Source organism: Saimiri boliviensis, chromosome 1, assembly GCF_048565385.1.
Source record: "Saimiri boliviensis isolate mSaiBol1 chromosome 1, mSaiBol1.pri, whole genome shotgun sequence".
In the NCBI taxonomy this organism is placed as follows: domain Eukaryota; kingdom Metazoa; phylum Chordata; class Mammalia; order Primates; family Cebidae; genus Saimiri; species Saimiri boliviensis.
In genome coordinates, this window is record NC_133449.1 from 194,535,323 (window position 1) to 194,561,908 (window position 26,586).

The 26,586-nt window shown below is 46.9% G+C and overlaps 1 long non-coding RNA gene and 1 pseudogene across 1 annotated transcript in view; both read left to right on the plus strand.

Annotated features, from left to right (window-relative positions):
• Positions 1–26,586, plus strand: part of LOC141582884 (uncharacterized) — a 154,282-nt gene that overhangs the window by 35,790 nt on the left and 91,906 nt on the right. The gene's annotated exons all lie outside the window — the stretch shown is intronic.
• LOC120365306 (uncharacterized) overlaps positions 7,829–26,586 on the plus strand; it is an 81,389-nt pseudogene continuing 62,631 nt past the window's right edge.

Sequence of the window (26,586 nt, forward strand, 5' to 3'; positions counted from 1 at the left end):
TGACTCTGATACCCAGAGGAAGCATTGTCAGGTAAGCAGCCCCGAATACTCTTTTAACAAGCCTCACTTCTATCTGGCAGTGTGACACACACTATAAACCATCTAAATGCAGAAAAGGTTTCTTCCTGCACCTCATTTCTTGTGTTCCCTCTTCCTAATCTCGTTAAGAAAGGAAAACAGATGGTAGGGCTTTGTCTTGGAGGACATAAGCCATCCAAGAAAGAGGATAAACCACAATACAGAGGAAAACTAAACAGAGATTATTCTAGGCATCCCTGCCTGTGAGCTGGAGAAGACTTGGGGATTGTGGCAAACAAGCCGATGAGGAAATGAGAACTCAGACACAGCTGAATGGAGTCATGGCCTATGGCTGGGGAGGGCAAGGCAGGTAGGGGTTGGGAGCTTTCTTCTTTTTACCCCCAGAATCAAAGTCTTTGTCTTTGTGAAAGGAGAAAAGTAAAGGTGGGATTCAGGTGAAAGGGATGGGAATAGTGGGGTTAAGGCAGAGTCAAATGGGAAGGATGATAGTCAAAGAGGGAAGTAAAGGAAGACAAACGGTAAAGACAAGAGAGAAGGGACTCTTCTAAGTTGGCATGTGTGTATAAGTCAGTAAGGGCCATTCTGTGTGTGTGTGTGTGTGTGTGTGTGTGTGTGTGTGTGTTTTGGCCAAGGAACAGATTTTCGGTGTAATAGTTTCAATGTAAGCAGAGCAGTCATTTCAATTCATTTTTTACTTTTGCAGAAATACACAAAAGAGAGTTAAGGGATTAAGAGTGCAGAATCTGGTGTTGGACAGACATGGTTTCAAAATCTGGCTTTGCCACTATTAGCTGTGTTACCTTAATTGACTTATCTAACCTCTCTAAACCTCCCTATATTAAAAGTGGAAGACAGTAATTTCCCCGTAGTAGGACCGCCCTCAGAAAGAAGCAAGATATATGTGTAAAGCAATTTGGCAGGTCTGGTACACAGTAAATGTTCAAGTTACTTCACACATGCTTAGTCATTCCTTCCCCCTCCTGCTTCACCTGATGCAGGAGAATTTGTCAGGCAAACTTGAGCATTACAAAAATGTGCAGCAGAAAGAATTAGAGAACTCAGCAATCCAAAGGTTTGCTGCATTTTGGCGGTAATGTAAAGCAGTTCCAAGAAAAGTGAAGTCACTGCCTCTACAGCTTATTTTCAGTTCTTAGAAAAGAGCCAGTGTCGAAGGGAAAGCGGCTCTGCCCCAGCACACAGACTCCATGGTCTGGCAGGGGGTGTTTGCTAATAAACCAGCTTGGATTTAGCACCAGAAACCCAAAACCTCTGACATGTGTTTTAATTTGGTGATGACAAGCCAAAACGATGAGTTATTAACACTCAGAGAAATCACACAGTTCAGCTAACATGCAGGGGTGACACCCTTCCAGCACCGAGACACCAGCAGTTTTGAGAGGACTGTCAGAAAAAACACAGTGGCCTCCATTTCCTACCCCACCTCACATTCCTGAGATGTGTTATCACTCAAGCCACCATGTCAGCCCAACCAGCATTTTTCAAGGGACATTATTTACCAGAAGCTGGGTGAGGACAAACGGGGCAGGATATGATACAGGTGGTTTTCAGCAGCTTGGGTCTGCTTTCCGGCATACAAGCAGGTTTTGCCACAGTAGGGCAGACTTCGGGTTAAGATCTCGGAAGTCTGCTACACATCCAGCTCAGGGGCTACTACCAGGCGCCCCATAATAATTTTATGAGTAAGGTTTGCCTTTTTTTTTTGAGACAGAAACTGGATTCATCATCCAGGCTGGGGTACAGTGACGCGATCTCAGCTCCCCGAAACCTCTGCCTTCTGGGTTCAAGAAATTCTCATGACTCAGCCTCCAAAGTAGCTGGGATCACAGGTCTGTGCCACCATGCCTGGCAAATTTTTTTCTATTTTTAGTAGAGACGGGGGTCTCACTATGTTGCCCAGGCTGGTCTCGAACTCCTGGCCTCCAGTGATCAGCCTGCCTCGACCTCCCAAAATGTTGGGATTACAGACATGAGCCACTGCACCCAGGCATTGTGACTAAATTTTAACCCAAGAATTCTGTGACAAAGATCTCATTATCTGCACCAAAATTTAATTTCAATGTAATCAAAAGCAACTCATCAAGTGACCCAGCCAGGGAGAGTGCCTAAGGAGACACAATGACAAAGTGGAATGCAGTGTCCCAGATGGGACCCTGGAACAGGAAAGACATTAGGAATAACCCAAAGAAATCTGAGTGAAGTACAGACTTGGGTTAATAAAAGCATCTCAATAATGGTTCATTAATTTTAACAAATACACCGTACTACTGTAAGAAGTTAATAATAGAGAAAGCTAGGTACAGATACATGGGAACTCTTTGTACTATCTCTGCAATTTCTCTCTGACTCTCTCTTTCTCTCTCTCTCTCTCTCTCTCTCTCTCTCTCTCTCTGTGTGTGTGTGTGTGTGTGTGTGTGTGTAGACAGGCAAGAATATACTGATCCTCCCAGCAATAATGATTTGGTACCTGCCAAGTGTCACATACCCTGTAAAAGTGATCTACACATATCTTCACTTGTTCCTCACACCATGCTATGAGCTGGGCATAATCTGCATTTTACAGATAAAGAAACTGAAGAACAGAGAGGCTAGGTACCTTGCTCATAGTCACATGGCAAGGTTAGTGGCAGATAAAGGGCTCAAATTCAGGATGACAGGACAGCTCAGCAATATTGCCTCAAAAATCCCAAACTGCCAACATAAAACAGTTCAAAACAAGCTTCATGTGGGCCATGAAAACAAGGCACACTTTCCAATCTGCCCCACTTTAAAAAGAGTTTAAAAGCACATTACAGGCCAGGCACAGTGGTGCATGCCTATAATCCCAGCACTTCGGAAGGCCGAGGTCATGAGATCAAGAGGTTGAGACCATTCTGGCCAACATGTTGAAACTCTGTCTCTACTAAAAATATTGTTTTTAAAAATTAGCTGGGCATGGTGGTGTGTGCCTGTAATGCCAGCTACTTGGGATGTTGAGGCAGGAGAATCACTTGAACCCGGAAGGCGGAGGTTGCAGTGAGCCAAGATCGCGCCACTGCACTCCAGCCTGGCAACACAGTGAGACTCCGTTTCAAAATAAATAAATAAATAAAAGCACAGCACACCCAAGACACTGACAACACTCAATGCTGGAGAGGATGTGGAACAGGAACTCCCCTTCATTGCTGGTGAGAATGTAAAAGCAGTCTGGCAGTTTCTACAAAACTAACCATAGGTTCACCACATGGCCCAGCAATTGCACTCCTTGGCATTTACTCCGATGAGCTGGAAACTTAATGCCCACACAAAACCTGGGCATGAATGTTTACAGAAGCTCTATTTATGGTTACCAAAAATTGGAATCAAGTAAGATGTCCTTCAGTCAGTGGATTAGATAAAACTATGGTACATCCATACAATGCAACATTATTCAGTGATAAAAAGAAATGAGCTGGCCGGATGTGGTATGTCATGCCTGTAATCCCAGCACTTTGAGAGGCCAAGGTGGGAAGATGGCTTGAGCTCAGGAATTCGAGCTAGGAGTTCCTGCCTATAGTCCCAGCTACTCAGGAGGCTGAGGTGGGAGGACTGATTGAGCTTGGGAGGTTGCATTTGCAGTGAGCCATGATTGTGCCACTGTACTCCAGCCTGGGTGACCTGGGTGACCGGGCAAGGCCCCATCTTTAAAAAAAAAACCAAACAAAAACAAAACACATCAAATAAATAAATAAATGAGTCGGGTGTGGTGGCACACAGCTGTAATCCCAGCTATTCAGGAGGGTGAGGCAGGAAAATCACTTGAACCCGGGAGGTGGAGGCTGCAGTGAGCAGATATTGCACCATTGTACTCCAGTGTGGGTGACAGGGTGAGACTCCATCTCAAAAAAAAAAAAAAAAAAAAAAAAGTTCCTAAGGAATTCTTCATGTTTCTATCTTATAATAAACATGGGCATTTATTTAAAAAGCTAATAGGCTGCAAAAAACCTGGAGGAGTTCAGACACAGTGGCTCACACCTGTAATCCCAGCACTTTGGGAGGCTGAGGTGGGAGAATTTCTTGAGCCCAGGACTTTGAGACCGGCCTGGGAAACATGGCAAAATCCTGTCTCCACGAAAAATAGGAAAAATTAACCAGGCATGGTGATGCACACCTGTAGTCTTAGCTGCATGGGAGGCTGAGATGGAAGGATCACCTGAGCCCTAGAGGTTGAGGCTGCAGTGAGCTGTGACTGTGCCCTTGCACTCTAGCCTGGGTAAGAGTGAGACTGTCTCAAAAAAAAAAAAAAAAAAAAAAAAAAAAAAAAAAAGACATGGAGGAATCTTATATGCACAGCAAATGAAAGAAGCCAGTCCAAAAAAATTACATACTCTGTGAGTCAACTATGTGATATTCTAGAAAAGGCAAAACAAGAAAGATCAGTGATGATCAGGGTTGGGGGGAGGGGTGAACAAGGGGAACCCAGAGGGTTTTTAGGGCAGTGAAACTATTCTGGATGATACTGTAATGGTGGATACATGTTATTACGCATTTGGCAAAATCCACAGAATGTATAAGAGGAAGAATGAAGCCTAATGTAAACTAGACTTTAGTTAATAAAAATGTAATGTTGGTTTATCAAATGTATCATCCCAATAAAAGATGTTCACAGTTGGAAAAATTGGGAGAGTGGGGTGTGAGTGTGAAGTATATGGGAGCTGTCATTTCTGCTCCATTTTTTCTGAAAACCTAGATCTGTTTTTTTAAAGTCTATTTAAAAAACTCATACAGCATATTAAACAATTTATTAGAGGTAGAATATCAATAATCCTGGTGAAAGTCTACAACCATGTCAGAACATAACCTAACTCCCTTGATATGTGTAATCTCAAAAAATCAGGCATGGATACTAAGCAGACAGCAGAAAACCAACATTCAAATCACAGCAAAGTCATTCCATACAAAAAGACAAAATAACTTAAAACCAGTGTCTTGGCCAAAGTTATGAAGCGTAAGTTTAGCTAAGGCCTGAAAGGTGTTCTTAATCTTGATGTTTTCCATTTCAACAAGAAATTCTGAAAATGTCTCAACCTCTCTGAGTGATGGAAGAAGGTGTCACCTTCTCTAGCCGAGGGAAATGGATTGAGTGGTGTCCAAAGCAGAAAGGGAGCTGTTGTCTTGCTGGGGCCGCCATGCCTGCTGTTAGGAAATGCAAATTGACTTGCAAACTGGTTTTGGTAGTTGCTGATGAAGAAGATAAGGAGCCATGATGTCATTCCTTTTTTACACAGTCTGTCTTCCTGCCCATAACCACACTTCAGTCACCACGGGCAATGACTGAGATAAATTTTGCATTGTAAAACAGGGACGAAGCAATAATGGAAAAAGTATCATCATGCATACAATTTGGAAAATACAACATGAGACTTCTGCGTCTGAGAGAAAAAGAGAGAATTAACACACACACACACACACACACACACCAGGAAGAAAAAAGCATCTGCTTTTTATCAGCAAACACAGGCAAAGCAAGGGGCGGCAGAGGCTGTCACTGAAGTATCCCAGGATTTAAACATCCCTACCTCCGGACTCCTCGGTCAACCAAAGCAAGGATCTCCGAGAAACTTTTGAAAAATATGCATTGAAAAATGTCCGTGAAATCACATCATTATAAGCTTCTAAATCATTTCAGGATTTGTTGTTCTTAATGACAGTTCCAACACCATTTAAGGAATATTCCTGTGTAAATCTTCCACTTCCAGTTCCTACATACTTTCACGGATGGCATTATCAGAAAGGTCTGTCATCTTCACAGCCTGCGGGCATGGCTCGGGGCTGCAGGCCTGCACCACACCCATCACCACCGCCTACTTTCCTAGAAAAAGAAGAAAAGCCCATAGTAATGTTCTCTTTTCTCTTATTTTTCTTTTGATACAGTCTCACCCTGTTGCCCAGGCTGGAGGGCAGTGGTGTGATCTCAGCTCCTTGCAATCTCCGCCACCTGGGTTTAAGCCACTGTTGTGCCTCAGCCTCTGAGTAGCTGTGCCCCCTCAGTAAGAGAGCTGAGCCACAACCCTCCATAGACACCAAACAAACACCAGATCAGCCCAGGAATGAGCGACAAAGACCTTGGCCTGGAAGGGTCTTGCCACCTGAGCTCACAAGAGGATTTTTGTTATGCTTATTATTATTATTATTATTATTATTGTGGGGTTGGGGGTCCTTAGTGCACAAGAAACACTCTAGGAACTGTAAGTCAAGATCGAGGCTCCAATCCCTGCTCTGCCCTTGCTGTGTGACCTCAGGCTGCTATTGCCACCTCTCAGAGCCTCAACTTCCTTCCCCTTCTGTAAAATGGAGAGTCTAATAATACCCACCTGGCAAGGGGGGCCAGGGAAGTCAGTGAGCTCCTTTGTGTAAACAGCTGATGTCTGCACGTGGCCCTGGTTCACGGATTTGTAGTGGGGATTGAAATCACTGATAAGTGGCCAGGCATGTTGGCTCACTCCTGTAATACCAGCACTTTGGGAGGCCAAGGCAGGTGGATCACCTGAAGTCAGGAGTTTAAGATCAGCCTGGCCAACGTGGTGAAACCCCATCTCTACTAAAAGTATAAAAATTAGGCATGGTGGTGTGAGTCTGTGATCCCAGCTACTTGGGAGGCTGAGGCAGGAGAATTGCTGGAACCCGGGAGATGGAGGCTGCAGTGAGCTGAGATCGTGCCACTGCACTCCAGCCTGGGCAACAAGAGTGAAACTGCCTCAAAAAAGCAAGCAAGCAAGTACTGATAACCTTATAGATTGTCACAGGCACAAAAGGGACTCAGCGGGTGGACCAAACCCATCCTCTCAAACACAGAGAGGGAAGCAGTCTACCTACCCAAGACCACACAGCAACCGGCTGTCAGCAGCCGCATCACCCCAGCCTCTCCATTATAGCCCCTGGCTTCTGACCTGCCCTGGAGGGGCCCTTGGGCCTCCCTCTACCAGCTCTTCCCCCTTCCTCACTTTAGCTCTTCTCTGTGACCCCTGGTTATGGCCAAAGGCTGGGGATCTTATGAGTTTGAGGCAGCCTGAGCTGCCTGTGCTTTCCCCTAGAGCCAGAGCACCAGGCCCCACACACATCAGCTGTGAGTCTCCATGGATTCAAAACCACCTAAGGGCTGGCTGGTTGTGTGCGTGGAAGAGGGGGTGCTGTTCTTCCTCCAGGTTGAAAACAGGATAGATTGAAAGTACTTGGGAGGCTGGGCACGGTGGCTCACACCTGTAATCCTAGCACTTTGGGAGGCTGAGGCTCATGGATCACTTGAGGTAGGAGTTCAAAACCAGCCTGGCCAACATGGTGAAACCCCATCTCTTAAACATACAAAAATTAGCTGGGTGTGGTGGCATTTACCTGTAATCCCAGCTACTCGGGAGGCTGAGGTAGGAGAATTACTTGAATCCAGCAATCAGAGGTGGTAGTGAGCTGAGATCACACCACTGCACTGCAGCCTGGGTGACAGAGTGAGACTTTGTCTCAAAAAAAAAGAAAAGAAAAGAAAAGAAAAGTGCATGGGCTCTGGAGGCAGAGAGGTGGAATTGAATCCCAGCTTATACTTTTCAGCTGTGTGCCCTTGGACAAGTTCGCTTCTCTGAGCCTCAGTTTTCTCATCTGTGAAATGGGAACAACATTTGGCTTGCCAGGAGTCTTAAGATGACTGGGGAGTGTCTGGCACGTAGTAGGTGCTCAACGTGTGTGCTTACCCATGGCCGTCTAAGAGGCCTCAGGACTGCCCTCCTGCCCCTCCCCCACAACTCCTGTGACTGCCTCTTAAATGGGTACTCAGGGTGATAAGGAGGAACAGGTGAGGGAGCCAGGCTGGATCCACACGCACCCACGTGCATTGTTAGGAAAACAAGCCCTTAATGCCTGGTCCTACAGCTGGTGCCTGAGAGTATAAAATGGGGCCCAGAGCCAACCTCTCCCTTCCTCTAAGTGCAATAGTGTTTAAAAGGAAAGGAGGCAGTGGCGTGGAGACTCCAGAGACCAAGCCCTTCCTATGACAAGAAGGGAGCCAATGGGGCCCACTGCTGAGGGCCATCTGGCAGCTGCTCCATTCTACCTTCCTCCTGGGGACCCGCAGCCTCTTCATCAGTGATGTCTTCAGGTTCACTGTCCCCAAGCTGCTGAGGTGAGTCCAGACTTCAGGTGCTCTGCTGAGGCTGGTGGTCTCTTAATGGCATCCTTCCAGGGTCAGAGGGCTTCAGTTCTCCTGCCTCTGCCTATAGATCTGGTGCTCAGGACACTGGATGGTGGATGAGAAAGATACTGAGGAAGGGAAATGATTAATGAGAAAGTAACTGACCCCCCAGAAGGGCAAAGAAGCAAGCTGTTACCTGACGACATCAATTAGCTTTTGCTACAAAATGCTCCAAAAGTGAGTGGCTTAAAATGTCAAGCATTTATTTATTTAATTCATGGTAATGTGAGTCAGTAATGTGGGCTGGGCTGAGCTGGGTGGTTTTTCTTTTCTTGGCTGGGTTTTCTCATGTGCCTGCAGTTGTGTATCTGAAGCTGGGATGGCTGTCTCTGTTCCAAGTGGGTTCCCATCCTCCAAAAAGCTAGCAGACTTGTTCATGTGGCTGCTTGGGAGGGTTCTAAGCAATAGGCCAAAAGCCACATTTTCTCGAGGCCTAGGCTCAGAGCTCGCGGAGCTCTACCTCCACTGTACTCTGTTGGTCAAAGCTGGTTTTGTGGCTAGCCCAGATTCAAGTGGTGTCTGCTCAGCTGCCATAACAAAGCATCAGAGACTGAGTAGCTTCAACAGAAATGTATTTTTCCCATGATTGCGGAGGCTGGAAGTTCCAGAACAGGTGTCTGCAAGTTGGTTTTCTCTGAGGCCTCTGCCTTTGGTGTGCAGTTGGCCACCTCCTCCCTGTGTCAACATACTGTCTTTCCTCTGTGTGCACCCTGGTGTCTCCCTGTGTGTCTGCATTTTCTCCTCTTATAAGGACCCCAGTCGGACTGGATGAGGACCCAGTTTAATGACTTCATTTTAACTTCATTGCCTCTTTAAAGGCCCTGTTTCCAAATACAGTCACATTCAGAGGCACTGGGGGTTGGGGCTTCGACATACAAATTTTGTGAGGACACAATTTGTTGTTCCCCCATAACATTGGGGGACAAAAACATCATCTCTTGATCTTGAGGAGCTGCAGTCAGATTGAAAAGAAGCATGGGAAGTGGAGGAAATAACTGAGATCATGATTGCAAAAAAGTCAACCACGCTGACTGATCCTCCACACCTGGTTTGGTTTGGGCAAAGGCAGCACACACGGGCACCTCACCTCACCAGCTGTACCTTCTCCCTCCTTCACCTGCAAGTCTTTTCCTGGAGTTTATTGGTGATCCCAAGCCTCCAGCCTGGAAGGGCTACCTCCTCGCCGTGCTGATGTTCCTATCGGCCTGCCTGCAAACTCTGTTTGAGCAGCAGAACATGTACCGGCTCAAGATGCTGCAGATAAGGCTGCAGTCGGCCATCACCGGCCTGGTGTACAGAGAGGTGAGCCCCAGGGGACAAGAGCAGGGCTTCCCGGCTGGAAAAGGCAACATCACTGAGCTGGTTGGTAGTAATGCTACCAAAAGCTGAGAATGCGTTCAGTCCTTATTTATTAGAGTCACTCATGATATATTCTCACTTCCCTTGTTATTTCTTTTTATTTATATGTATTTATTTTTTTCAAGACAGAGTCTCGCTCCATTGCCCAGGCTGGAGTGCAGTGGTGCAATCTCGGCTCACTGCAACCTCCACCTCCCAGGTTCAAGGGATTTCTCCTGCCTCAGCCTCCTGAGTAGCTGGGACTACAGTCACATATCACCATGACTGGCTAATTTTTGTATTTTTAGTAGAGAGAAGGTTTTGCCGTGTTCATCAGGCTGGTCTCAAACTCCTGGCCTCAAGTGATCTGCCTCACCTCCTTAGGTATTTCTGTAAGGTCTTCTATGATCTGCTCCTGGGACCTCTCTGACCTTATCACATCTCACACACATACCTCCTCCCATGCTCACTCTCCTCTAGCCACACAGGCCTCCTTTCTGTTCCTCAAACACTCCAGGAACCCACACACCTTGGGGTCTTTGCATTCGTTTTCACTGCCTAGACACCCTGTCCACTCCTCCTAATCTAATTTTAATGTTTGAGCCTAATTTTAACTTCCACTCATTCCCCCTTGAGGGGATTAACCTTCTGATAAGGTGGCCCATCAGCTGTGTTCCCAGACAATACTGCTTGTGGTAAAAATGACCCCTAGGCTGGGTGCAGTGGCTCACGCCTATAATCCCAGGACTTTGGGAGGCTGAGGCTGGCAGATCACTTGAGGTCAGGAGTTCAAGACCAGCCTGGCCAACATGGTGAAACCTGGTCTCTACTAAAATACAAAAAATAGCTGGGTATGGCCGCATGTGCCTGTAATCCCAGCTACTCAGGAAGCTGAGACAGGAGAATCGCTTGAACCCAGGAGGGGGAGGTTGCAGTGAGCCAAGATCAAGCCACTGTACTCCAGCCTGGGTGACAGAGTGAGACACCCATCTCAAAAAAAAAAAAAAAAAAAAAAAATGACCCCAAATTCCATCTGGGCTGGAAGTTGTGTCCATTGACTGAATACCTGGTTGGCGGCCATAGCTTTGGACTTCTCTCTGTGCAGTGTCCTGTGTCCTGTCCCCTCAGGGGACTCTAGACGCTACGTTCCTAGACTGTTGTCACAAGAGCTGTTGGCTCCTGTGGGACATGAAGCATCTGTGCCAGGGCAGGTCCCGTCTCATGTGAATGTCATTCTCCGACACCTGAGCTGTCACCTAGGGGAGGAGGGGACCGGGGGTACAGCTCCTGGATGGCCGAGAGGGCAGCTCTTGATGCTGTCCTGCCAGAGTGCTGCATCCCAGGCTCATGTCCCCCTGAGCATGCCAGAGTTGGGTGTGCCCTATCCTGTCTCCAGAGTCCACATGTTTCCTTGAGCCTAAGAGGAAGGCCTCCTGATGAAGGGTTGATCTTCCTACTCCCCACCTGCTGGGAGGCCTTTTTTGATCTCCTGATGAGGTCAGACCCCTCTTCTCTAACCTCTGTGCTGCTTTTTTTTTTTTTTTTTTTCCCCCTGAGACACAGTTTCATGCTTATAGCCCAGGTTGGAGTGCAATGGCACAATCTTGGCTCACTGCAACCTCTGCCCCCTGGGTTCAAGTGATTCTCCTACCTTAGCCTCCCAAGTAGCTGGGATTACAGGTGTGTGACACCATGTCCAGCTAATTTTTGTAGTTTTAGTAGAGAGAGGGTTTCACCATGTTAGCCAGGCTGATCTTGACCTCCTGACCTCAGGTGATCTGACCGCCTTTGCCTCCCAAATTGCTAGGATTACAGGTGTGAGCTACCACATCTGGCAAGGTCTGTGGTTTTTAGACATTCACAGAGTAATGTGACCATCACCTCTGTCTAATTCCAGAACATTCATTCATTCATTCATTCATTTGAGAAAGAGGCTCGCTCTGTCGCCCAGGCTGGAGTGCAGTGGCACAATCTTGGCTCACTGCAACCTCCACCTCCCGAGTTCAAGCGATTCTCCTGCCTCAGCCTTCTAAGTAGCTGGGACTACAGGTGTATATCATCATACCCAGCTATTTTAAAAAATTTTTTTTTCTAGTAAAGGTGGGGCTTCACCATGTGGGCCAGATTGGTCTCAAACTCCTGACCTCAGGCATGAGCCACTGTGCCCAGCTGGTCTGTGCTTTTTGGGCATTGTGAAATATGCTGCTGTGAACATTCATGCCTAAGCTCAATGGTGGACCATGTGTGGACTTCCGTTTTCTTAGAGCATCTAGAAGTGCATTACCTGAGTTGTCCTGATACAGCTCTGGGGATACCCAACAAGCACATGCTTTCAGGATGTTGAGTATGAGGAGGCAGCCCTGGGGGATAATCATGGGGGAGGGGACAGTGACCCCAGCAATGGGGACAGAATCTCCTCCATCTCCAGATCCTGAACAAGGGCTTGGCCAGTCCCTCAGGGCCAGCTTCTATGAGTCTTAACACTTACAACACCGAATATGAGGCAGCATAAATTTGGGACCTACCAGGGGCTTGACATCCACACATGAGATTTCTGTGTTTGCTATGCCCACAGTTAAAGTAGATATGGTGGCTCTCTTTAAACTTCAAGGCAATGGAACCTGTATTATTAGAGAATGGCACCCCTTTAAACAAAGCTGCATTCCATTTATCCTTCCATCCATTCAATCATCCATCCAACCAACTGGCCATCTAAACTTCCATCTGTCCATCCAAGCATCCATCCAGCCATCCTTCCATTCATTCCACCTACTCATCCATCCATCCATCCACCCATCCATCCATGTCTCTATCCATCCACTCATCCATCTACCAGTTCATCCATCCATTCCACACACCCACACACCCATCCATCCATTCACTCATCCATCTGTTCATCCATCCATCACATCCGTCCTTCCATCCATTCATTCTACCCACTCATTTATCCATCCACCCATCCATCTCTATTCATCCACCCATCCATCTACTGATTTATCCATCCACTCATTCCATCCAGTCATCCATCCATCAATTCACTCATCCATCCATCCATCCATTCACTCATCCATCTATCCATTTATCTATCCATCCATCCACCCAACCATCCATCCATCTCCATCTCCAAATCCCTCTATCCACTCATCTATTTACTCATTTATCCATCTGATATGGTTTAATTCTGTGTCCCCACCCAAATATCATCTTGAATTGTAATCCTCACATGTTAGGGGAGGGAAGTGGTGGGAGGTGATTGGATCATGGGGGCAGTTTCCCCCCGTACTGTTCTTGTGATAGTGAGTGAATTCTGACAATAGCTGATAGTTTAAAAGTGTATGGGGCCAGCCTGGGTGGCTCCTGCCTGTAATCTCAGAACATTGAGAGGTCAAGGTGGGCAGATCACCTGCGGTCAGGAGTCCGAGACCAGCCTGGCCAACATGGCAAAACCCCGTCTCTACTAATAATACAAAAATTATCCAGGCATGGTGGCACGTGCCTGTAATCTCAGCTACTTGGGAGACTAAGGCATGAGAATCAATTGAACTCGGGAAGTAGAGGTTGTAGTGAGTGGAGATCATACCACTCCACTCCAGACTGGGCGACAAACTGGAACAGTGTCTTAAGAAAAAAAATATATGACAGGCCAGGCACAGTGGCTCACGCCTGTAATCCCAGCACTTTGGGAGGCCGAGGTGGGTGGATCACCTGAGGTCAGGAGTTTGAGACCAGCCTGGCCAACATGGTGAAACCCCATTTCTACCAAAAAAAAAAAAAAAAAAAGCCAAGCATGGTGGCAGTCACCTGTAATCCCAAATACTCAGGAGTCTGAGGCAGGAGAACTGCTTGATCCTGGGAGAGTGCAGTCAGCTGAGATTGCACCATTACACTTGAGCTTGTACAACAAGAGTGAAACTCCATCTCAAAAAAAAAAAAAGTACAGCAGTTTTCCTCCCCTCTCCTCCCGCCCCCTCCTGCCACCGTGAGACGTGCCTTGTTCCTCCTTCACCTCCATTATTATAAGTTTCCTAAGACCCACAAGTCATGCTTCCTGTTAAGCCTGAGGAACTGAAAGTCAATCAAACCCTTTTTTTTTTTTTTTTAAATAAATCACCCAGCCTCATGGAGTTCTATATAGCAGTGTGAAAACAGACCAATATACCATCCATCCATCTATTCACCCAGCCATCCACCCATCCATCCATTAATTTCTGAATACTGGCTGGGGAGGTGGCTCATGCCTGTAATCCCTGGCACTTTGGGAGGCTGAGGCAGACAGATCACCTGAGGTCAGGAGTTCAAGACCAGCTAGGCCAATGTGATGAAACACTGTCTCTACTAAAAATACATTTTTTTTCTTTTTTGAGATGGAGTCTTGCTCTACCACCCAGGCTGGAGTATAGTGGTGCAGTCTCAGCTTGCTGCAGTCTCCGTCTCCCAGGGTTCAAGCAGTTCTCTGATCTCCCTCCCAAGTAGCTAGGATTACGTACAAAAACTAGCCAGTGGTGACACATGCCTGTAGTTCCAGCTACTCAGGAGGCTGAGGCAAGAAAACTGCTTGAACCCAGGAGGCGGAGGTTGCAGTGAGCTGAGATGGAACCATTACACTCCAGCCTGGGCAACAGAGCAAGACCCTGTCAAAAAAAATCCGAATACTGACTGAAAGCCTGTGGTCCCAAATGAGGCTGAAACTTCTATCGAGTTTTCACTGCTTCATGAGTCAGTTTGGTGAAGTGGTTTTTTTGTTTTTTGTTTTTGTTTTTGTTTTTGTTTTTTTGAGACAAAGTTTCACTCTTGTTGTCCAGACTGGAGTTTAATGACATGATCTCGGCTCACTGAAACCTCTGCCTCCTGGGTTCAAGCAATCCTCCTGCCTCAGCCTCCCAAGTAGCTGGGATTATAGGCTCCCACCACTGTGCCCAGCTAATTTTTTTGTATTTTTAGTAGAGATGGGGTTTCCCGTGTTGACCAGGCTGGTCTTGAACTCCTGACCTCAGGAGATCCACCCACCTTGACCTCGCAGAATGCTGGGATTACAGGCATGAGCCACCGTGCCCAACCTCTCTTCCTTCTTAAGGCTGAGTCATATTCTGCTGTGGGGATGGATCACACTGTTTTTATCTTTTCATCTGATGATGGACCTGTCAGTTGATTTTTGCCTTTTGGCTGTTGTGAATTGCACTGAGCACAGCTGTGCAAATACCTCCCTGAGTTTCTGCTTTCTATTCCCTTGGGATGGGATGGCAGTGGGTTTGTTAGAGCAAACGGTAATTCTGTGTTTAAGTGTTTTGGGGGACCACCATTTGTAAAGTGTTTTTGTTTTTGTTTTGTTGTTGTTGAGATGGAGTCTCACTGTGTCACCCAGGCTGGAATGCAATGGCATGATCTGGCCTCACTGCAACCTCCGCCTCTCAGGTTCAAGCCATTCTTGTGCCTTGACCTCCTGAGTAGCTGGGATTACAGGCACCTGCCACCACACCCGGCTCATTTTTGTACTTTTAGTAGAGGCAGGGTTTTACCATGTTGGCCAGGCTGGTCTCGAGCTCCTGGCCTCAGGTGATCTGCCCATCTCAGCCTCCCAGAGTGCTGGGATTACAGGCATGAGCCACCTCACCTGCCTCTTGTAAAGTGTTTTAATCATCCTATTTTACTGTTCTGGAGCTGGGGGTCTGATCTCAGCCCTGCTTCCCTCCACTCCTGCTAAGGGAACCCCCGTAGGCAGCCCAGTCCTTGCCTCTGTCCAGGAGACAGCATACCTGGAAGTGAAGTTGGGTCAGTCCTGCCCCAGTGCTGCTGCTGTTTTAGGTAAATATCCTGTGGGGTCAAGAGAGAAAATCCCCAGTGCACCTGTGGAACACCATGGGCCTCCCCCAGCTAAGGACAGTGGGAAAGATGGGGTGTTGGAGGGGAAGTGACCCTGGAAGTCGATTAGCCCTGATCTGTCCCTCACTCCACTCCACTCCCATTTTTTTTTTTTTTTTTTTTTTTTTTTTGAGCTGGAGTCTTGCTCTCTGTCACCCAGGCTGGAGTGCAGAGATGCGATCTAGGCTTACTGCAACCTCTGCCTCCCAGGTTCAAGCAATTCTCCTGCCTCAGCCTCCTGAGTAGCTGGGATTACAGATGAGTGCTACCACACCTGGCTGGTTCATTTTTAGTAGAGCTGGGGTTTTGCCACATTGGCCAGGCTGGTCTCCAACTCCTGACCCTAGGTGATCCACTTGCCTCGGCCTCCCAAAATGCTGGGATTCCAGGCATGAGCCACCGCACTCAGCCAAGCCCTGCTCAGTTCTAATCCCACCACCTGTGAACGGCTTCTGGAAGCTCACAGAAACAATGGCCCCAGTATGACGGCTCCCATTCCCTTGCTCCCTGAGTTCTGGGGACCTACGGTGAAGAGTGTTTTCCTCACTCACCTAGATGTGATGTGATGAGCCTGGTCAAAGATTGCTGCTGCTGACTTGTACCTGGTCAGGCCCCTGCCCTGTGGAAACTGTCCCCATTGAATCCTCATGCCTTAGTTTACTCAGCTAACTCAGATCTCCAGCTCTGCCGGGCTGGGTTAGGATCCTCCCTGTCATGACATCTGGGAATCTCCCATGTGATACTTTATTTGATTGATTGATTGATTGAGATGAGATGAGATCTCACTCCATTGGCCAGGCTGGAGTACAGTGGCACGATCTCAGCTCACTGCAAATTCCGCCTCCCCGGTTCAAGTGATTTTCCTGCCTCAGCCTCCTGAGTAGCTGGGATTACAGGCACATGCCACCACGCCCAGCTAATTTTTGCATTTTTAGTAGAAACAGTTTCTCCATGTTGGTGAGGTGGGTCGCAAACTCTTGACCTCGTGATCCACCCACCTCAGCCTCCCAAAGTGCTGGGATTATAGGTGTGAGCCACTGCACCTGACCCATGTGACACTTTAATGAGGTCAGGTGTGTAGGTGATGGCTGCCTGATGATCTTCCCCAGACAGGGCAGGGCTAGGGGCTTGTGTGCCATGGAAGTTCCTCAGCTCTTTATGCTGGTCACGGAAGAAGAAAGAGGGGGCCCTGAGGGGACATGCATCGAGGGTTGGTGGGGACATAGCTCACCAGATTGTACTTGGTGTTCCCATCAAATGTGTAACCGCTCTCATAGAAGGTGGCCTAGAACCCCAGGGAGTGGGGGTTGCTCACCATCACCTGGGGTGGGGGGAAGAAAAGCTGAGGCTGTAAGGAGCCAGCAGGTAGGAAAGGGCAACAACCCCACCCAACTCCCCGCAGTGACCCCAGCACACCTTCAGATGAAAAACCAGGGCCGGGTGCGGTGGCTCACGTAATCCCAGCACTTTGGGAAGCTGAGGCAGGTGGATCATTTGAGGTCAGGAGTTCAAGACCAGGTGGCCACCATGGTGAAACCCCATCTCTACTAAAAATACAAAAATTGGTCAGGCATGGTGGCAGGAACCTGTAATCCCTGCTTCTTGGGAGGCCGAGGCAGGAGAATTGTGTGAACACAGGAGGCAGAGGTTGCAGTGAGCAGGGATTGTATCACTGCACTCTAGCCTGGGTGATAGAACAAGACTCCCTTTCAAAACAAAAACAAAAAACTGGCCAGGTGCAGTGACTCACACCTGTGATCCCAGCACTTTGGGAGGCAGAGGTGGGCAGATCACCTGAGGTCAGGAGTTCAAGACCAGCCTGACCAACATGGTGAAACCCTGTCTCTATTAAAAATACAGAATTAGTCAAGCATGCTGCCTGTAATCCTGGCTACTCAGGAGGCTGATGCAGGGGAATTACTTGAACATGGGAGGCAGAGATTGCAGTGAGCCAAGATCACACCATTGCACACTAGCCTGGGCAACAAGAGTGAAACTCCATCTCAAAAAAAAAAAAAAAAAAGGAAAGAAAGAAGAAAATGAACTTGCTCTACAAATGTGGCTGCAGGTGCAATCTCTGATGTGTTCCCCCATCTGCTCCCGCCCCAACATCTCCCACAACCCTCAGCTGTGGTCTCAAAGCTCTGCAGTGTGGACATAGTAGATTTGCAGAGCCGGGAGCCTGGGGCCTGTCCTGCAGCAGGAGACAGAGAGGAGGGAGCCCTGGGTTTGAGCCAGAGGCAGCATGGGGTGTCCCCCTGCAGGCCCTGGTCCCCTTGTATTTTGTGACACTCCTCCATATCCTCACACAAGCCACCCCCATTTTCAGCATGATTACAGATGGTCCTTGACTCATGACAGGGTCATATCCCCATAAATCTATCATAAATTGATAATATCAGCCAGATGTAGTAGCTCACGTCTATAATCATAGCACTTTGGGAGGTCAAGGTGGGAAGACTGCTTGAGCCCAGGAGTTCAAGACCAGCCTGGGCAACACAGCGAGATTCTGTCTGTTCACCGCCCCCCCACCAAAAAAAAGTTGAATATATACTAAGTTGAAAATGAATTTATTTAGTATTATCATTTTTTTATTTTTCGAGACAAAGTCTCACTCTGTCACCCAGGCTGGAGTGCAATGGTGCTATCTTGGCTCACTGCAACATCTGCCTATCAGGTTCCAGTGATTCTTCTGCCTTAGCCTCCCAAGTAGCTGTGATTACAGTCGCATGCCACCACACTGGCTAATTTTTGTATTTTTAGTAGAGATGAGGTTTTGCCATGTTGGCCAGGCTGGTCTCGAACTTTTGACCTCAGGTGATCTGCCGATATCAGTCTCCTAAAGTGCTGAGATTACAGGCGTGAGCCACTGTACCTGGCCTACTTAATTTAATTTTTATTTTTGGAGGTGGAGTCTGGCTCTGTTGCCCGGGCTGCAGTGCAGTGATCCCCTCTTGGCTCACTGCCTGCAACCTCTGCCTCCCAGGTTCAAGCGATTCTCCTGCCGCAGCCTACCAGGTAGCTGGGAAGACAGGCACCCTACCACACCTAGCTAATTTTTGTATTTTTAGTAGACAAAGGGTTTCACCATGTTGCCCAGGTTGGTCTTGAATTCCTGAACTTAGGCAATCTGACCACCTCAGCCTCCCAAAGTTCAGGGGTTATGTGTGTAAGCCACCACACCCAGCCTGCAAATGCATGTAATACACCTACCCTACCAAGCGTTGGAGGTTAGCCCAACTGACTTTAGGTTGAGAAAAAAACCAGCAATACTAAAAGGAGAACAAAACCCACTCACCCTTCCCCACCTTGGTTTATGACTTTGACATTTCAGGGGTCCAGCCTTCGTGAATGTTTGTAGAAATAGATAATAAACTTAGATAAATGTACCCACCTTTAAGTGTATAATTCAATGGCATTTGGTAGATTCACAATATTGTGCAACCATTGCCACCATCTGTTTCTAAACCTTCTCATCATTCCAAACAGAAACTCTGTCCTCATGAAGCAATAGTTTACCTACTTTTAAATTGTTATTTATTTGTTTGTTTGTTTTGAGACCGAGTCTTGCTCTGTCTCCCAGGCTAGAGTACAATGGCACTATCTCAGTTCACTGCAACTTCTGCCTCCCAGGTTCTAAGCAATTCTCCTGCCTCAACCTCCTGAGTTGGGATTATAGGCACATGCCACCGTACCCAGCTAATTTTTGTATTTTTAGTAGAGATGGGGTTTCACCATGTTGGTCAGGCTGGTCTCGAACTCCTGACCTCGTGATCCATCCACTTCAGCCTCCCAAAGTGCTGGGATTACAGGCGTAAGCCATCATGCCTGGCCTACATTTTTTTATTTTTATTTTTATTTATCTTTGTTTGAGATGGAGTTTTGCTCGTTACCCAGACTGGAGTGCAATGGCGCGATCTCGGCTCACCACAACCTCTGCCTCCTGGGTTCAGGCAATTCTCCTGCCTCAGCCTCCTTAGTAGCTGGGATTACAGGCACGCGCCACCATGCCCAGCTAATTTTTTGTATTTTTAGTAGAGGCAAGGTTTCACCACGTTGACCAGGATGGTCTCAATGTCTTCACCTTGTGATCCACCCACCTCGGCCTCCCAAAGTGCTGGGATTACAGGCGTGAGCCACTGCACCTGGCTAAATTTTTTATTTTTTAAGAGATTAGGTCCTGCTCTCTTACCCAGGCTGTAGTGCAGTGGCATGATTATAGATCACTGCCTCCTCAACCTCCTGGGCTCAAGTGATCCCTCCTGCCTCAGCCTCCCAAGTAGCTGGGACTACAGGTGCATGCAACTTCACGTGGCTAATTTTTATCTTTTTTTTTTATAGAGACAGGGTCTCACTATGTTCCCCAGGCTAGTCTTGAACTCCTCCCACCTCAGGCTAGTCTTGAACTCCTCCCACCTCAGCCTCCTGAAGTACTGGGATTAAGGGCATGAGCCACTGTGCCTGGCCCTTGTGCAATTTATTGAATACTATACTAACAGTGAGAAACAGATTATATTGGTACTGGAAGCAGTTTCTACTGAATATGATCATTTTTGTGCCATTGTAAAGTCAAAAAACTGTGATCTGCACTTGCAATTAATGCTAGGCTTAGACACTTGGATTTTAGATCCAGAAACATCCAAACACTTCCTGCTGGGTGGGGGAAGCCCGTAGGGGTCAGGGCTCCTAGATGCTAGCAAGAGAACTAGCAGGGTAAATTAAAAAATTGAGGCTGGGAACTGTGGCTTATACCTGTAATTCCAGCACTTTGGGAGATCAAGGTGGGTGGATCACCTGAGGTCAGGAGTTAGAGACCAGCCTGACCAACATGGTGAAACCTCATCTTACTAAAAATACAATAATTAGCCAGGCATGGTAGCACACATATGTAATCCCAGCTACTTGGGAGGCTGAGGCAGGAAAATTGCTTGAACATGGGAGACAGAGTTTGCAGTGAGCTGAGATGTGCCACTGCACTCCAGCCTGGGTGACAGAGCAAAACAACATCTCAGAAAAAAGAAAAGAAAATGAATTTGTAGGCAGCTGAGAAGGATAGAGGAGGCACAGAGACAGCACTAAAGATGACAGGCAGCCGGCTGGACAGTCACAGCCTCATCAAGCCCAAACATGCAGAGGCTGGCCTAGGGGGAAGACACAGAAATGGCTGGGCATGATGGCTCACACCTGTAATCCTAGCACTTTAGGAGGCCTCGGTGAGAGGATCACTTGAGACCAGGAGTTCAGACCAGCCTGACCAATATGGCAAAACCCCATATCCACTAAAAATACAAAATTAGCCAGGCATGGTTGTAGGTGCCTATAATCCCAGCTACTTGGGAGGTTGAGGCAGGAGAACTGCTTTAGCCTGGAAGGCGGAGGTTGCAGTGAGCTGAGATCACATCACTGGACTCCAGCCTGATCAACAGAGTGACTCTGTATCGAAAACAAAAACAAAAACAAGACGCATAGAGACAATTTCTATGCAGAATTGTGAGTGAGCGTGTCTCCTTTTAGGGGGGATGCCAGGGGATTTCCAGAATCTGGGAGTGGGCACTGAGCATGTGGCTGAGAATCCTGGATAGCAGAAACATCCAGATGTACTTAGCAGAGAAATCGGGGATGTGCCTGGCTGGGGTATCAACCAAGCCATCAATACCAGCTGGCTGTCCATGTTGATGCTATACATCCTGTATATAAATTCTCCCATCAGAAACGCTATCTAGTTAGAAAGGCAAAGAAAGATGGTCCTGTTCCCAAAATGAAAGGGCAAGGAGGTGGGAAGGTGGAAGGGAACCTCCTGGTGCTGCGGCCTGAATCTCCACTGATGCTGCTATCTTCCCCACTAGACTCTGTACTTCCAGAAGGGGCTGGAGATGGGCAAAATGTCAGCCCCTCCCTTCTCTCCAGAAGTATACCCCAACCCTGACATTCACAGTAAGTGCTTCTTTCACTTCCTTTCTTTCTTTTTTTTTTTTTTTTTTTTTTTTGAGGCAGGGTCTTGCTTGGTCACCCAGGCTGGAGTGCAGTGGTGTGATCATGGCTCACTGCAGCCTTGACCTCTTGGGCTCAAGGGATCGTCTCCCCTCAGCCTCCCAAGTAGCCAGGACTACAGGCATGCACCACCATTCCCAGCTAATTAAAAAAAAAAAAATTCTTTTTTTTTTTTGTAGAGACAAGGTCTTACTATGTTGCCAGGCTCGTCCCAAACTCCTGGGCACAAGCGATCCTCACTTCTCGGCCTCCCAAAGTGTTTGGTGTTATAGATGTGAGCTACCATGCCTGGCCTTTTTCTGTTTCTTTAGAGTAGAGCCACCCTAGTGTACATCTCTAAGCCATAACTGTTCCCCGGCATTGTTACGTCTTTTAAATCTCTTTCAACCTCCAGGTTTGTTGGCTGGGTGAGTATTCACACCTGGAATCCTGATGTGAGAGGATCACTTAAGTTCAGAGGTTTGAGACCAACCTGGACAGCACAGGGAGACTCCTGTCTCTACAAAAACTAATTTATTATTATTTTTTTTTTACTCCACCCGGGCTGCAGTTTAGTGGTGTCATCTCAGCTCACTACAACCTTCACCTTCTGGGTTCAAGCCATTCTTCTGTCTCAGTCTCCTGAATAGCTGGGATTACAGGCATGTGCAACCACACTCAGCTAATTGTTGTATTTTTAGTAGAGCCAGGGTTTCACCATGTTGGCCAGGCTGGTCTCAAACTCCTGACCTCAGGTGATCCACCCACCTCAGTCTCCCAAAGTGCAAAGATTGGCATCACAGGTGTGAACCACTGTGCCCAGCCAAAAACTAAAATTAAAAAGACAATCTACAAGTTTCTCCTCTGTCCCTTTTCCATTCTTTGTTTATTTTTGTTTTTTTGAGACTGAGTCTCACTCTGTCACCCAGGCTGGAGTGCAGTGGCACAATCTGAGCTCACTGCAACCTCCACCTCCTATGTTCAAGTGATTCTCTTGCTTCAGTCTCCTGAGTAGCTGGAATTACAGGCACAGGCTACCACACCTGGCTAATTTTTGTATTTTTCGTAGAGATGGGGTTTCTTTATGTTGGTTAGTCTGCTCTCAAACCCCTGGCCGTGATCTTCCCACCTCGGCCTCCCAATGTGCTGGGATTACAGGCGTGAGCCACCGCGCCTGGCCTCTCATTTTTTCTGTGGATTTTGGAAGATGCCATGCTGTTGGGACTGTAGCATTTCTCAAAGTCTGGATTTCCCTGGTGCAGTTGAGCCCATTCTCTCTTTTGTATTTTGTGGCAAATTTGCAGCTGGATTGATGCTTGCCCCATCACATTAGTTTGTGTTGGCAAGATTCAATGGCTGATATGATTGATCTCTTATTGGTGGTGAATACTATACTATTTTATCTCTCATTTTGTTAATTTTTAAATTAATTTTTTAGAAATGGGGGTCTCATTTTGTCACCCAGGCTGGAGTGCAGTGACTCCATCATAGCTCCCCGAAGCATCAAACTCCTGGGCTCAAGCAATCCCCACACCTCAGCCTCCTTAGTAGCTGAGACCACACACTACCACACCCAACTTTTTTTTCTATTTTGTGATGAAGTCTCACTCTGTTGCCCAGGATGGAGTCCAGTGGCATGATCTTGGCTCGTTGCAACCTCTGCATCCCAGGTTAATGTGATTCTCCTGCCTTAGCACTCCAAGTAGGTGGAATTATAGATGCCTGCCACCACACCCAGCTAATTTTCGTATTTTTAGTGGAGATGGGCTTTCACCATGTTGGTCAGGCTGGTCTGGAACTCCTGACCTCAAGTGATCTGCCTGCCTCAGCCTCCCAAAGTGCTGGGATTACAGGTGTGAACCACTGCAGTGCACCTGGCCAATGCCCAGCATTTTTTTTTTTTTTTTTTTTTTGAGACAGAGTGTTGTTCTTATCACCCAGGCTGGAGTGCAATGGTGCAATCTCAGCTCATAGCAACCTCCGCCTCCCAGGTTCAAGTGATTCTGCTGCCTCAGCCTCCTGAGTAGCTGGAACTACAGGCACCCACCACCATGCCTGGCTAATTTTTGCATTTTTTTTTAGTAGAGATGGGGTTTTGCCATGTTGGCCAGGCTGGTCTTGAACTCCTCACCTCAGGTGATTCACCAGCCTTGGCCTCCCAAAATGCTAGGATTGCAGGCATGAGTCACCACAGCCAGCTGAGCAGCATTTTTTTTTTTTTTCAATTTTATTTTAGAAACGGATCTGTGTTGCCAGGCTGGTCTTAAACTCCTGGCCTCAAGCAACCCTCCAGCCTTAGCCTCCTGAGCAACTGGGGCTACAGGCATGTACCACCATGCCCAGCTTGAATTTGTCTTTTTAAAAAAGAGTGCATTGAACATTGATGTAAACAGTCAGGATCACATGCACTTCCCAATGTGGAATTCAGGATCCGTGAGAAGCACCTAGATATTCATAAGGCACTTCTGGAATCAAAAGCTGAAAGACTGTGTCCTGCAGTGGGTATTTCCACAATCTCTGGGCTCCTGAGCAACAGGACCGCCTCTTCCCACCTCATGGTTTGGTCTGCAAACTAAGAAGAAAGTCATTCCTTAGATCCAGTCATTCTAATAGTTTTTTTGGAGATTTAAATTTTATTTCATGATACAGACTTAAAGAAGGTAGAGGAAAGAAAGAAAGAAAGGCAGAAAGAGAAAGGGCCAGGCACCTGCCTCACACCTATAATCTCAGCACTTTGGGAGGCTGAGATGGGTGAATCGCAAGGTCAGGAGATTGAGACCAGCCTGGCCAACATGGTCTCAATCTGAAAATATAAAAAATATTTTTATATTTTTATATTATTTCAGCCTGTCTCTACTGAAAAAATATAAAAATTAGCCACGTGTGGTGGCAGGCACCTGTAAGCCCAGCTACTCAGGAGGCTGAGGCAGGAGAATTGCTTGAACCTGGGAGGTGAAGTTTGCAGTGAGTCGAGATTGCACCACTGCACTCCAGCCTGGGTGACAGAGCAAGACTCTGTCTGGGGGTGTGGGGGTGGGGGGAGGGGAGGAAGAAATCAAAGGAAGGAGAGAGGGCTAGGGGAGGGAGGAAACACAGTCATAAGGACAACAACTTGTGTTCTAACTACTCTTCAGCTTCATTCATCCTTTGGTAATTATTATTTTTTTCTGTCTTTGAGATAGAGTCTGTCACCCAGGTTGGAGTGCAGTGGCACGATCTTCGCACACTGCAACCTCTGCTTCCTGGGTTCAAGCCATTTTGCCTCACAAGTAGCTGGGATTACAGGCACATACCACCACACCCAGCTAGTTTTCATATTTTTAGTAGAGACATGGTCTCACTATGTTGCCCAGGCTGGTCATGAACTCCTGGAACCAAAGTGCTGGGATTGCAGGAAGGAGCCACTGTGCCTGGCCAAAACAATTCTTTTTTTAAAAAAAATTTTTGTTAGTTTTTTAAATTATTATTTCAAGAGACAGAGTTTCATGCCATAACCCAGGCTGGAGCACAGTGCTGCAATCATAGCTCACTGAAAGCTCAATCACCTGGGCTCAAGTGATCCTCATGCCTCAGCCTCTCAAGTAAGTGGGACTACAGGTATGCATCACCACACCCAGCTAATTTTTTTTATTTTTTTTATTTTTAGACAGAGTCTTACTCTGATGCCCAGGCTGGAGTGCAGTGGCATGATCTGGGCTCATTGCAACCTCTGCCTCCCAGGTTCAAGCAATTCTTCTGCCTCCGCCTCCCAAGTAGCTCGGATTACAGATGCCCACCACCACATATGACTAATTTTTATATTTTAGTAAAGATGGGTTTTCACCATGTTGGCCAGGCTGGTCTTAAACTCCTGAACTCAGGTGATCTGCCTGCCTCAGCCTTGCAAAGTGCTGGGATTATAGGTGGGAGCCACTGTGCCTGGTCACAATTTTAATTTTTTTTTTTCTAGAGATTCAGTCTTCCTATGTTACCCAGTCTGGTCTTGAACTCCTGGCCTCAAATAGTCCTCCTGCCTTGGCCTCCCAAAGCTCTGGGATCACAGGCAGGAGCCACTGCACATAGCCTAATTTTTAAAAAAAATATTTTATTGTGTTTTAGGTTTTGGGGTACATGTGAAGAACATACAGGATCGTTGCATAGGTACATACATGGCAATGTGGTTTGCTGCCTTCCTCCCCATCACCTATATCTGGCATTTCTCCTCATGTTATCCCTCCCCAATTCCCCAATCCTGCTGTCCCTCCCCTAGTCCCCCCACCAACACACCTCAGTGTGTGATGCTCCCCTCCCTGTGTCCGTGTGTTCTCATCGTTCAACACCCGCCTATGAGTGAGAACATGCAGTGTTTGATTTTCTGGTCTTGTGTCAGTTTGCTGAGAATGATGGTTTCCAGTTTCATCTATGTCCCTACAAAGGACACGAACTCATCGTTTTTGATGGCTGCATAGTATTCCATGGTGTATATGTGCCACATTTTCCTTGTCCAGTCTATCATCAGTGGGCATTTGGGTTGGTTCCAGGTCTTTGCTATTGTAAACAGTGCTGCAGTGAACATTTGTGTGCATGTGTCCTTATAATAGAATGATTTATAATCCTTTGGATATATACCCAGTAATGGGATTGCTGAGTCAAATGGAATTTCTGTTTCTAGGTCCTTGAGGAATTGCCACACTGTCTTCCACAATGGTTGAATTAATTTACATTCCCACCAACAGTGTAAAAGTGTTCCTATTTCTCCACATCCTCTCCAGCACCTGTAGTCTCCAGATTTTTTAATGATCATCATTCTAACTGGCATGAGATGGTATCTCAATGAGGTTTTGATTTGCATTTCTCTAATCACCAGTGATAATGAGGATTTTTTTCATATATTTGTTGTCCTCATATATGTCTTCTTTTGAAAAGTGCCTGTTCATATCCTTTGCCAACTTTTGAATGGGTTTGTTTTTTTTCTTGCAAATCTGTTTTAGTTCTTTGTAGATTCTGGATATTAGCCCTTTGTCAGATGGATAGATTGCAAAAATTTTTTCCCATTCTGTTGGTTGCCAGTTTATTCTAATAATTGTTTATTTTGCTGTGCAGAAGCTTTGGGATTTAATTAGGTCCTATTTGTCTATTTTGGCTTTTGTTGCCAATGCTTTTGGTGTTTTAGTCATGAAGTCCTT